Here is a 13,567-nt window from a genome sequence, read left to right as displayed (position 1 = left end):
CCGAAATCCCAGGACTTGGGAGGGTGAGAGGGGATAATGAGTTGGAGACTATCTTGGACTATATAGAAAGTTTGAGACCAGTCTGGGTGACATAATGAAACTATGTCTCCAAAAACAAAAATTAAACCAGATAAAATTCCTGACTTGAGAAATAGATTCGGGGATTTGGGGCTCAGCAGGAGGCAGGTGAGGGGAGGTTGGGCTAGGGTCACTGAGGCAAGGAGGCAGATGTGGGATCTGGGTCCAGCACAGGTATAAAGGAAGGCGCTATGACTGGAGTTGGAACAAGCCCTGAAAGGGTGCAGACAGGCTGCAGGATTGCTGGTCAGGGGGTTGTTACACATTCAGATGACAATCTGGCCATCACTGGCCTCATGCTGGTGCCCTCTGCAAAGACAGCCTGCCCATCTGCCCCATCACTCCCAACAAGGCAGACAATGAGTGCTTCACCACCTGCCGTCTGGTGGTCTCGGTGCCTGGTTCTCAGGTCTCCATCCTTGACCTGTGAAGCAGGGCTTTCAGGTCTACTCCCCCGAGGTAATTCCAGACAGAACACTTGGCATTGTGAGACTTTCATATGGACAACTTGCTCTCCCTGAGTACCTCACCACACAACACACCTCAATCCTGTGTAACATGAGGGGCTGCTCCCAGCCGTTTAGTCCCAGAGAAAATCACACAGAGGACTCCATAAGATTATAAACTGATTGGCCCATTAGCTCAGGCTACTTATTAGCTCTTGTAGCTTATATTAACCCATTATTCTTATCTATGTTAGCCACATGGCTCGGCACCTTTCTCAGCCGGGTAGCTCACATCTTGCTTCTTTGGTGGTCTGGGCAGGAGTGGGGAATGGGCTTCCTCCTTCCTAGAATTCTCCTGTTCTCATCGCCTCACCTCTACTTCCTGTCTGGTTAACCCACCTGTATTTCCTGCCTGGCCAATCAACGTTTATTTAAAACATAATTGACAGAATACAGACAGTTATCCGGCACCAGTCCTGGTCTTGGGATGTGGGTAGGGTGGGGGCTATGCATCAGTTCTGACTACTTCAGTGTCAAGTCAGACCCAAAGCTGCCCAGCAGTCAGACTGAGACACCTGGCAGCACTATGACATCCAACCTGAGAGTGAGCCTTCCAGTCTGGATCCTGGCCTACTTCTACTTTGGCTGTGCCTTGGACCCTACCAACCTAGAAGGTAGTTATGTCATCAGCTATGTTCTCAATGTCGAAACCCAACCTACCCAATGCTTTTGAGCATGGTGTCAAATTTACCTGGAGCCATATCCACTGGAGCCTGAGCCTTGCCTCTCCCTGTTCTTCCCGGAGCCCATCAACTTTATTGGGCTCTATAAAGTGTGGTGTCTTGATGCACTGCCTCTCAGGCACCAGTGGCTCAGTGAGTGTCCCTGCAGCTTATCTGATGAACCTGTGTCTCGATGACGCCAGCAAGAGGACAACGTGGGCCTGGTGTGTATGTGTGTGTGTGTGTATGTGTGTGTGTGTGTTCGTGTTCCCTAGCCTGCCACCCACCCTCAAGAACCCACAGATGTCACCTGTGTCTAGAGAAGCAGACTAAGCAGTGGCTGAATGACCTTGCTGGCCTGTGGGCCAGGACCCACAGCATGGCTGCTTGTGGTTGGACTTCTGGCAGTTGCTTCAGCTTTGGATATGTGAGCTATGGAAATGAGCATTGGTGTCCGCTCTCAGACACATGGCTGGTGGGCTGGGGAGGCTCATCTCTGTCCTAGGACATCCCATTCTGATGATGGCAAGGCCAGTCTGACTGCTTTAAAAGATGTATGTATGAACCCGAGTTTACTTCTTACTTTTGGCTGACAAATCCAAAGTCCTTGAAGGACCAAGAGTGTTCAAGATCTTCTTGGTTTTTCTTGTTTTAACAAAAAGTTATTTTTTTCAGGCTACATGCTACAGTGGATTGTATAAGCCAACATTTTACCCCTTTCTTAACCTGAGAGGTGACAAGGGAGGTTCTTAGTTTCATTTCTTCTTCTTCTTCTTCTTCTTCTTCTTCTTCTTCTTCTTCTTCTTCTTCTTCTTCTTCTTCTTCTTCTTCTTCTTCTTCTTCTTCTTCTAAAAAAAAATCAGCCATTAGTATATTTTCTCCTCTTTAGTAAATTAAAAAAATTCCTATGCTCTTGACCAAATGCATTTTGAACACTTATTCATTTCCCAGTGGATCATTCCTGAAGGGTGATGGTTGCTGCTTTCAGGAATCAGGATCCCTGGTCGCATTGTTCCCTACAGATGGGCCAACCCAGTTCAGTGCCACGTTTGCAAGGCCAGCTGCAATGTGTGCATGGTGAACATTGGTGGGTTTTGTGCTGTTTGCTCACCCATTATCCTGAGAGTCCGGCAGACCTCTCTGAGTCGGAAGATGGTAACTCTGGCATGTCCTGCTGGGGGTGGTGGTGCAGGGGAAGGCCAAGCAACAGCATTATCCATCTGGGATCAGCCCTTAGAAAGGCTGGGCCTGGGACCCTTTTATAAATTTACCACTTCTGTCATGATTTCTGTCTCTGGGAATGGAGGTCTCACCGTGCCTGAATAAAGCTTACGTGGTAGGGTGCAGCATTGCATCTCCTTCGCCTTCACTGCCTTTGGTTTAGTTGCCACTCCCTGCCCCACCCCTCCCATTCTGATTTACACATGCCTTCTGCCTGCAGGCAACTTATACTCATTGGTGTGGGAGGTCCTTCTGTCTGTGTTGGTTTTCTTGGTTAATGAATAAAGAAACTTCCTTGGCCTGTGATAGGGTAGAAGACGAAACTGAATGTTGGGAGAAAGATGAGCGGAGTGAGAGAAGCCATGGAGCCACCACCAGAGATGGATGCTGTAACTTTAGCTGGTAAGCCACTGCCACGTGGCGGCGATACACAGATTAATAAAAGTGGGTTAAGATATACACAGATTAATAAAAGTGGGTTAAGATATAAGAGTTAGCCAATAAGAAGTTAGAGCCAAAGGGCCAAGCAGTGTTTTAATTAATACAGTTTCTTAGTGATTATTTCAGTTCTGGGTGGTCTGGATGAACAAGCAGCTCCTTGCAACAACTCATTGCAACTAAAGGGCTGTGGCAGACGGGACAAGGATGGGCAGTGGATGGAGTGGGAGGCTGTGTCTGCCACTCTAGCGCCCACAGAGCAAAGCTTCAGGCTCCATAATACTCCCCCACTTTATTCCTTCTCCAGTCTCAGTTCTCACCAGATGCCACTAGGGCTGGAATGGAAAAGGAGAATTCTTGGGTCCCTGATGGAGCCATTCTTGGCTCTGGGCAGTGAATGAGGCCATAGAAATTATGCCCCACATCTTACCTCCCAGGGGTGGTTTGGTGTCCAGGGATTCTTTAGAATAACAGAATAAAACCTTGCCATAGTTGAGACAAAAGAAACAACCAAACAAGTCAATCTCTGAAGCGGACCGCCTAAAAGCAGAGGTGGGGGACAAGCACGAGTCAAATAATCCCAAGCTAAATCAAAAAAGAGTAGTCCAAGATTATTCTTTATTGTAAGGGAAAAATTCACAGAACAGGAATGGGAGGTCCAACCTTCAAGGTGTAAAGCACAGAGAAGAGAGAGAGAGAGAGAGAGAGAGAGAGTGAGAGAGAGAGAGATAGATGAGTGAGTAGGTGGTTTTCTCTGGGTACCTGGAAAGTCACACCCAAACCTGGTCCAACCTCTTAAAGGTCATTGGCTAAAGGAGGTTCCCCATCAAGTCTACTTTCTCCTCTCCTTCCTTACCCTCTCCTCTCTTTCCTCTTTTTCCCTCCTCCTCCTCCTCCTCCTCCTCCTCCTCCTCCTCCTCCTCCTCCTTCTTCCTCTCTCTCTCTCTCTCTCTCTCTCTCTCTCTCTCTCTCTCTCTCTCATAAAAAAATACCAGAAAGACATATCTGATTATAAATAAGCATACACCAGAAGGAAGCCAATTTTGCTTTATGGTTTTATGAAGGAAAATTTGCAATTCTACACACATGCATACACACACACACATGCATGCACACACTCATGCATCTGGAGCCAGCAATAGGAATTTGTTTATATTGGAATTAGTAATTGTCCTTTGTTTGACAAATGGAGTCAGAGAAAGAGCGTGATTGACATTTTTAAAAGACTTGTTTATTTGACGCTTTTTTATTTATGTGTCTGGAAGTTAGAGTACAGCTTGAAGGACCTATGTGGGTTCTGGGGAATCAAACTCAGGTCATCAGGGCTTGTAGCAGGTGCTCTTACTGAGACATCTTCCCAGCCCCTCATGTTCAACTTATCTTTAGATTTCTGTTCTCATTTACGGTGTCTTTGTAATTTTGTTTCTGGGCGTTAGAATCCAGGATCTTGCAGAGTCTAAGCAGTGCTTCCCTGCTGAGCTAGTCTTTCAGGTGACTCTAACTTCTTACTGTCTTTCCATGACTTTTATTCACTGAAAGATTGGAAAAATTATTCAGGTTTTACATTAACTGTAAAACAGCTAGACTTTAGCTTACAGCTCTCATGTATGATTCTAAGTTAAAAATTTAAGAATTACTTTTACTTAATGGACTTTATGTGTATGGGTGTTTTACCTGCACATATGTCTGTGCATCACATGTGTGCCTGTGGAGGTCAGAAGAGGCTATCAGATGCCCTAGAACTGGAAATACAGAGCTTAGTCACCATGTGGGTACTGGGAATGGTACCCAGGTCCTCTGCAAGAGCAGCAAGTGCTTTCAATCACTTCTTTAGACCCTTGTGTGAGATTTTAAATGGGCATGAGAGCCATTGAAGACTCCACCCTTGAATGTGTTGGGGGTGATAATGACCCTTGATTTTAGTTCCCAGACCACAGTTGCCCGCATCAGAACCTGAGGGGAGTGTTGCACACCACCCATAGGTGATGACTCAGCCACCAAGTGGAGTTTCTGTACTCAAAGCAGGTCAGAGGCTTGCACAATTAATTTTACTTCCTGCTGTGCAAACCAATAATCAAAGCAAGAAAGAAAAGAGAGGAAAGGACGTATTTGGATCATCTGATGCATATTGGATACAAGCCATAGGTCCTCAGAGACCAGAACTCACTTTGGTTATAAATGGAAAAAGATTTTCTGCTCTTCTAGATGCTGGCATGGATGGATATTTTAGTTATAAATATCTTCTAAGTGGCCCCAAATAAAGACTATTACACGGCTACAAAGAATTGGTCAGACTAGAAATCCTGAACAGAGTAGTAATGAATTGCATTGGAAAGATGGAGAAGGCCAAGAAGGAACTTTTCAGTCATATATTATTCCTTATTTACCCATAAATTTGTGGTCCTGAGATATTATGTCCAGAATGGGGGTATATTTATATCCCCCAGCACAGCTGTTACTAATCAGATGTTTCAACAAGGATTATTACCTAATCAAAGTCTAGGCAAGAATAATAAGGAAAAGGTTGATCCTATCGTACCAGACAGTAGACCTCCTAGAGCAGGATTAGGGTATTTTAGGAGAGGTCACTGAAATACCTGTACTCCATGTAGACCCAATAGTATGGAAAAGGGATGAACCTGTATGGGTGAATCAGTGGTCTCTAATACAAGAAAAATTATGAGCTTCCCAACAGTTAGTGCAGGAACAGCTTGATAATGGTCTCATTTCACCATCTAATTCACCGTGGAATTCTCAAATTTCTGTTATTAAAAACAAATCAGGAGGGGCTGGAGAGATGGCTCAGAGGTTAAGAGCACTGGCTGCTCTCCCAGAGGTCCTGAGTTCAATTCCCAGCAACCACATGGTGGCTCACAACCACCTATAATGAGATCTGGCACTCTCTTCTGGTGTGCGGGCATACATGGAGACAGAATGTTATATGCATAATAACTAAATAAATCCTTTAAAAAAAAGAAATCAGGGCTGGAGAGATGGCTCAGTGGTTAAGAGCATTGCCTGCTCTTCCAAAGGTCATGAGTTCAATTCCCAGCAACCACATGGTGGCTCACAACCATCTGTAACGAGGGCTGCTGCCCTCTTCTGGTCTGCAGACATACACACAGATAGAATATTGTATACATAATAAATAAATAAATATTTTTAAAAAAAAAAGAAATCAGAAAAGTGGAGATTGATTCAGGATTTAAGGGAGGTCAATGCAACCATGCAGCCAATGAGAGCATTATGGCCAGGGCTGCCTTCTCCTACAGCAATACCAAAGGACACCCATAAAATTATTTTAGACTTAAAAGATTGTTTTTATACCATCCCTTTGGCACCACAAGAGTGCCAAAGACTTGCTTTTAGTTAATTTTAGAGAGCCAATGAAGAGATATCAATGGAATGTCTTACCTCACGGCATGGCAAACAGTGTCACCTTATACCAGAAGTTCATACTTCAGGCTATACAAAGGGTTAGAGATCACGTTCCACAGGTTTATATTATCATATGGATGATATCCTGCTTGTTCACAGAGATGAGGATATTCTACTAGAGACATATGGATTATTATGACAGAGCCTAAGCAAAGCAGAGCTAATTATTGCTCCTGAGGAAGTACAGAGGCACCCACCTTTTCAATATCTAGGTCATATGTTATACCCCAAAGAAATTAAGCCTCAGGAAATAGAAATTAGGAAGGATGGTTTAAAGACTCTCAATGACTTTCAAAGGCCATTAGGAAATATACAATGGCTGAGGCCTTATCTAAGGTTTCCTACAGGAGACCTCGAGCCCCTAAGTGAAATCCTTAAAGGAGATAGCTATCCAAATTCCAGCAGGTAGCTTTCAGAAACTGCCAGACAGATTCTCTCACAGATAGAGCAGGCTATACAAGAACAGCAGGTACATTATATTGATTACAGCCAAGCAAGGTAGGCACATGTATCTTACCTTTAAAACTAGCTCCTACAACTATTTTATGGCAAAACAGAGCATTTCTGTGGCTGCACCTTCCTGTATCACCAGTTAAAGTATTAAATCCTTATTTTGAAGAACTAGCATGTTTAGCACAAAAGAGCAGGATAGAATCTAGGAAATATTTTGGCAAGGAACCAGCTATGATTAATGTTCCTTACACTAAGCAGCAAATTGAATGGTTATTCCAAAATAGTGATTCTTGGGCAATTGCATTTGCTCAATTTCAAGGTCAGGTTAATAGTGTTTTCCCAGCTGACCATTTACTGCAGTTTACACAACGGCATTCATTCATTTTTCCTAAAATTGTGGCAAAAGATCCCATAAAGGATGCTTTGTTAATTTTCACTGATGGCCTGTCTTATGGGAAGGCTGTACAAAGAGGGAACATCTATGCCCCAAATACAAGGATACCCTCATATATAAAAGAAACACTTCTAAAGCTTAATGATACATTAAACCTCACATACTAATAGTGGGAGACTTCAAAACTCCACTCTCACCACTGGACAGGTCAGTCAGACAAAAAATTAACAGAGAAATAAGGGAACTAACAAATGTCATGACTCAAATGGACTTAACAGACATCTATAGAATATTCTATCCAAACATAAAAGAATATACCTCATGGAACCTTCTCAAAAATTGACCACATATTCAGTAACAAGATAAACCCCAATAAATACAAAATAATTGGAATAAATCCATGTATCTTATCAGATCATCTTGGCTTAAAACTAGAATTCAACAGCAATACTAATTCCAGAAAGCCCACAAACACATGAGAATTAAACAGTGCTCACCCGAAGCATCAATGGGTCAAGGAGGAAATAAATGGAGAAATCCAAGACTTCCTAAAATACAAATAAAATGACCACACAACATAGCCAAATTTATGGAACACAATGAAAGCAGTGTTAAGAAGAAAGTTCATAACACCAAATGCCTACATAAAGAAACTGGAAAAGTCCCACACTAGTGAATTAACAGAACATTTGAAATCGATTGCCCTCCTGTACACAGATGATAAATGGGCTGAGGAAAAAAAATCAGAGAAACATCACCCTTCACAATAGCCACAAACAGAATAAAATATCTCAGAGTAAGTCTAACCAAACAAGTGGAAGACTTGTATGACAAGAACTTTAAATCTTTGAAGAAAAAAATTGAAGAAGACACCAGAAAGTGAAAAGATCTCCCATGCTCTTGGGTAGGTAGAATTAACATAGTAAAAATGGCAATCTTATCAAATGCAATCTACATATTTGATGCAATGCCCATCAAAATCCCAGCAAAATTCTTCACAGACCTCGAAATAATGATACTCAACTTCACATAGAAAAGCAAAAAACCAAGTATAGCCAAAACAATCATGTACAATAAAAGAACTTCTGGAGGCAGTACAATCCCTGACTTCAGACTCTACTACAGAGCTACCGTACCGAAAACAGCCTGGTATCATTGGCATAAGAACACACAGGAGGACCAATGGAACCAAATAGAAGACCTGGATATTAATCCACACACCTTCAAACACCTGATTTTTGACAAAGAAGCAAAAAATATCAAATGGAAAAAAGAAAGCATATTTAACAAGTGGTGCTGGCATAACTGGATATCAACATGTAGAAGAATGAAAATAGACCCATATCTATCACCATGCATAAAACTTGAGTCCAAATGGATCAAAGACCTCAACATAAAGCCAGCCATACTGAACCTTATAAAAGAGAAAGTGGGAAGTACACTTGAATGCATTGGCACAGGAGAGCCTTCCTAAATATAACCCCAGTAGTACAGACACTGAGAGAAACAATTAATAAATGGGACCTCTTGAAACTGAAAAGATTCTGTAAAGAAAAGGACACAGTCAACAAGACAAAATGACAGCCTACAGAATGGGAAAAGGTCTTCACTAACACCACATCAGACAGAGGTCTGATCTCCAAATTATACAAAGAATTCAAGAAATTGGTCATCAAAAAAACAAATAATCCAATAAAAAATGGAGTACAGACCTAAACAGAGAACTCTCAACAGATAAATCTAAAATGGCTGAAAAACACTTAAGGAAATATTCAACATCCTTAGTCATCAGAGAAAAGCAAATCAAAACAACTCTGAGATTCTGTCTTACACCTGTAAGAATGGCCAAGATAAAAAACACTGATGACAACGTATGCTGGAGAGGTTGTGGGGTAAAGGGAACACTCATGCATTGCTGGTGGGAATGCAAGCTGTTACAGCCCCTTGTGGAGATTTCTTAGAAAATTAGGAAACAATTTTCCTCAAGACCCAGTAATACCACTTTTGGGTATATATCCAAAAAATGCTCAATTGTGCCATAAGGACATGTGCTCAACTATGTTCACAGCAGCTTTGTTTGTCATATCCAGAACCTGGAAACAACCTAAATGCCCCTCGACCGAAGAATGGATAAGGAAAATGTGGTACATTTACGCAATGGAGTACTACACAGCAGAAAAAATAATGACATCTTGACATTTGCGTGCAAATGGATGGAGCTAGAAAACATCATTTTGAGTGAGGTAACCCAGACCCAGAAAGACAATTATCAAATGTACTCACTCATTAGTGGTTTTTAAGCATAAAGCAAAGAAAACCAATCCACAAATCACAATCCCAGAGAACCTAGACAACAGTGATGACCCTAAGAGAGACATACATAGATCTAATCTACATGGGTAGTAGAAAAAGACAAAATCTCCTGAGTAAACTGGGAGCATGGGGACCTTGGGAGAGGGTTGAAGGGTAGGGGAGAGGCAGATAGGAGAGCAGAGAAAAATGTAAAGCTTAATAAAAATCAATAAAAAAATTGTCATTAACCCCCCCAAAAAAAGAGCTGTGGGACAAACCTAAAATATAGGCCAAACTTTTATAATTAATAGTAAGTCTTCTTTTATTTTTATTTGTGTGTGTGTGTGTGTGTGTGTATGTGCATGTGTGTGAGCTGGCATCCCAGAGAAAAAGCCATCTACAAATGGTGTCCAACACGGGGGCTTGAATATCCAAACATAGGGCCTGGGAAAGTTAATAAAAGTTCTTGAAAAAGAGCAGAAGCAGGACATAACTTCTACTTCTCTAGTCTCTCAGGCGGGCTGATGCTCAGCAGCATACAGAGGTGTGGGTACCAGATGCTGCCTATGGGATGGAGGCAGACACCATTACCATGCTCCAGTGCCATGCTCAGTGTCATGCTCCAGGGCCATGCTCCAGAGCCATGCTCCAGAGCCATGCACCAGTGCTATGTTCCAGTGCCATGCTCTAGTACTATGCTCCAGGGCCATGCACCAGTGCTATGCTTCAAGGCCATGCTCCAGTGCCATGTTCCAGTGCCATGTACCAGTGCCATGCTCTAGTGCCGTGTTCCAGTGCCATGTACCAGCGCCATGCTCCAGTGCCATGTTCCAGTGTCATGCTCCAGTGCCATGTACCAGTGCTATGTTCTAGTGCCATGCTCCAGTGCCACATACCAGTGCTATGTTTCAGTGGCATGTACTAAGTTAATCTGAATAGCAGCTGACATGGCAGTATAATATTTGTCTCGTGTGTTCAGAGAGCATTGCAAATGTTCAATAAAAAATGATCTAGATGGAAAAAACCTAAACATGTTACAGTGTGATGTGGGATTCCCCTCTGTATGCTGTGAATACCATTGGTTAACAAAGAATCTGTTTTGGGTCTGGCAAAGGAAAATAGAGCTAAGCTGGAAAAACTAAACTGAATGCTGGGAGGGAAAAAAAGGCAGAGTCAGGGAGAAGCCATGTGGCCACCAGAGGGGAAAGACATGAGTTGCCAGCTGGAACCTTGCTGGTAGGTCACAAGAGTTGTGGTAAAATATAAAATAATAGAAATGGGTTAATTTAGTATGTAAGAGCTTGCTAGGAATATGCTATAGTGATTGGCTAAGCAGTGATTTAATTAATGCAGCTTCTGTGTGGTTATTTCAGGAGTCTGGGTGGCTGAGAAACAATTAAGCAGCCTCCTACAACAACAGTGTCTTTTTAAAAAGGTGGGTAGGCCTAAAAAAGAAAATGGGTATAGACATTCATAGAAAAATAGTTTAAAATAATAAAATAAAGTCTTTAAAGAGAAAATAAAATAATATAGAGAGAATGAGGCATGTAAAGATGGAAAATACACAGAGTCTGAATCCTATATGATGTCTTGTTGATTTTAATTTTTTTGATTGCTGATATGGGAGAACAATAGCTGCTGAAAGACATTGCACTATTAAAACTGCTGAATTAAACCAACCTATGCATTTTAAAATTGTCTTAACTTCTAAATGGAAGTAAAATAATGTGGTGGAGAAGAGGTTATGCTTTTGTTTCCATAGAAAACAAAACCTGTGGATTCATCCAAGGTCGATAGAGATCAGATTTGATCAGGGAAGATCCTTGAAAATCTTGACTGCAGACATAAAGAAATAAACTTAGAAAAACTACAAGATAGGTGAAACATATATTCTACCTGCTCAAACATAAAACAAAAAAACCATTTTTGGCTGGCTTATGTACAACACACAGTCCATACTTGTTATAAAGATATGTATGTTACATTTGAAAGTTTGTGTGTTTTCAGAGCAAAGGAACCAGACACCAATGAAAATGGGTGGCCCAGGTAATCCATCCTCTCAGAGTATCTCAGTGTAGTTTTCTCAGAATTCTGTATCCAGAACAACTTCAAGGCTTCTGGCTGAGATGGTCCAGCCTCACAGACTATTATAGCCAGTACTACAGAAAAGCTTTCCCATTGCACAGAAACTGGGCAAGAAATGTTATGACTAGCTCACCCAGGAGTTGATCATTATCCTAATTTTCTCAGAGTCCCTCAAAGATGCCATTGCCCCCAGCAACAGGAAGCAGTCTAGAGAATACAACACCCACATTCCCAAGAGGTGGGGTAGATGATTTTTGGTCACTTGATGGATTATTTATGTTTGTTATCATTTAGAGAGGTATCCACAAGTTGTTATTGTTCATGGTCAAGGAGAAAGCTAAACAAAGGAGATTATACTTAAGGGTCTCTTTTTAAAGGGAAAAAGGAGAAGATATAATATAGAACTAGTGAGATAAAAGAATCAATTGTTGAATCTACTTTTGAACAACCACTAGTCTCAAATATTTTATATTAGTATGGACTTTTGTATATTGACACAAATTTAAGGTCATTTTTATTATTCTTTATCTATGTTTCTATTCTTGTTTAAGATATTGTACCTCTACAACTCATTTTAATATGTAAAATTTTAGTCATTTAAAGCTATTTAAGATAATAGAAAATACAGGTTAATGGTCACCTATAACAGTCAAATTTATGGTCACATTTGTGGTATGTTATGAAGGTCATACAGTGATATATTTTAGGTAGATAGGTGATCTTCAAATACTTCAAAGTTCTACAGAATATGGCACTTAAAATGTAATAATAGAATAGTGATGTGGGATTTCCCTCTCTATGCTGTGATTACCATTAATGAATAAAAAAACTGCTTTGGAACTATAGCAGGGCAAAACTTAGCTAGGAGAGAAAAACTAATTGACTTCTGGGAGAAAGAAGGGCAGAGTCAGAGAGAAGCCATGTAGCCCCGCCAGAGACAGATGCCGGACGTTTACCCAATAAGCACTGCCACATGGCAATACACAGATGAAGGGAAATGGGTTAAATTAATATGAGTTAGCCAACAAGAAGCTAGAGCTAATGGGACAAGCAGTTATTTAATTAATACAGTTTCTGTGTGATTATTTTGGGGCTAAGCAGCTGGGAATGAAACAAGCAGGCCTCCTTCAACAGCATAGGCTTTTCATGAGAATGAGACACGTCTGCTCCTGGCAGAACTAATCTACTTCAAAAATGGGCAATGGGCCTTGAAGAACTTCCACATAGATTTTGCTTTCTTTGAGGCAAAAGTTAGCCACATGCACAAGAAATTGCCCTTGCCTCGACTGTTGATAATGTGCTATCCAATCTAGACAAGCAGGACACAAAAGAAATCAGCTGCCAAACTCGGTCAAGATAAGGTATGACAGTCCTTCAAAATTCTCACTTTACAGAAAAGTGTCTAGTTGCAGAGGACTGTTGGGGTGATTATCCAGGCAGTCAGATGTCTCTGTCATTTTTATAGTTTTGGAAGTTGCTTTCTCTACACTTCCTGTTTACTCAAGTAATATTTTATTCTTCTTTGATCTCTGATGGGGACTGAAGACTAGATAGCTATAGTTTTACAGTTTTCCTTGTTATCAAATTCAGAAAAGAAACTTATATAAGACATGTAAAGTTTATAAGGTTAAGAGACATAAAGCTGGGCGGTGGTGGCACATGCCTTTAATCCCAGCACTCGGGAGGCAGAGGCAGGCGGATCTCTGTGAGTTCGAGGCCAGACTGGTCTACAAGAGCTAGTTCCAGGACTGGAACAAAAAAGCTAGGAGAAACCCTGTCTCAAAAAAAAAAAAAAAAAAGAGAGAGAGAGAGAGAGTCATAAAAACTTATGTTTCTTATCTAAAAAGATGTTCTAAGCTCTAAAAAGACATTTTTAGGATGGCAATACAAGTTAGGGTTTAGATAATGGAGTATTTCCTCTATGTTTGCCAAATACAAATGGACTAGACATTATAAATGTAATTCTTTTCTGATAATTGTTTTTATAGTATATAGTTTTA

The sequence above is a fragment of the Chionomys nivalis genome, chromosome 1 (genome assembly GCF_950005125.1).
Source record: "Chionomys nivalis chromosome 1, mChiNiv1.1, whole genome shotgun sequence".
Taxonomy (NCBI): domain Eukaryota; kingdom Metazoa; phylum Chordata; class Mammalia; order Rodentia; family Cricetidae; genus Chionomys; species Chionomys nivalis.
This window is presented reverse-complemented; position numbering follows the sequence as displayed.